This window comes from Tupaia chinensis, unplaced genomic scaffold (genome assembly GCF_000334495.1).
Source record: "Tupaia chinensis unplaced genomic scaffold, TupChi_1.0 Scaffold000610_1, whole genome shotgun sequence".
NCBI classification, from domain to species: Eukaryota; Metazoa; Chordata; class Mammalia; order Scandentia; family Tupaiidae; genus Tupaia; species Tupaia belangeri.
Window position 1 is genome coordinate 2,781,275 of NW_006160129.1, and position 930 is coordinate 2,782,204.

The following is a 930-nucleotide window of genomic DNA, read 5'->3' on the forward strand; positions in this document are numbered from 1 at the left end:
GTGGGAATCCAGCACCTTAATCACCATGTCACCTGCTGGCCCCACTTAAGTCTTTGTCCATCCTGTTCCTTGTGCCGGGAGTTAGCCAGTTTTCCAGCTGTCATTGCATCTGAAGGCTGTTATCTTACAACCTCGTCTCATCTCGCCCCTCCCGCTTAGGTCAGACATAGCCCCTTCCTCCTCTGGATCCTGGCTTGTATTAATTCTCTTCACTGTCTCACTTTGCTTGTTCTTTTGTCAGTTGTGTACACATAGAGACCTCAGATTCTTCCCTCGGGTGTGAGAACCCCGTGTCATCTATGCATTCGTCCACTCCATGCTCAGCGCGGCACCTGCACATGTTAAGTGCTGAGCGGTTGAACATTTGGCCTTGACAAAGAACCGTGTGAATAATGTCTGGAGCTCGCTGGCCCTTACCTACATGCTAGATGTTTGATGTGAGTAACCCCATTTAATCTGCACAACTCCCTTAGCAGGTGTTTGATTAATTCCATTTTACTGTGAAAGAACTAGGAATGTTGTGGAAATTAAGTAATTAGCCCGAGACCAATCACAGAGCTATTAAGTAGTAGAGTCAGGATTCAAACCTGCCAACTTGACTCTTCAAACCACTACACTATTCGGAGAATGAATGAATGTGTGGCTACAAAGAGATGTTCGTTGTACTCTAATTTTGCTCATAAACACAGTTAAAAGATGAAATATTGGGACCAGCAGTTAGCGTAATGGCTGTGTCACCGGACTCCCATGTAGTCGACCGTGGTTCGTGTCCCGGACCTGGTGGCTTAAAACTCATGCGAGCGTGTGCACGTGCATGCCCAAGATCCCAAGAAGACAATGGAGGAGAAGGGATTGCGGCGTGACCATCCCCCCTGGAGGGTGATTTCTCGCTTTCTGTCTCTCTGTCTCTCTCTGTTTGGCAAGCGCACG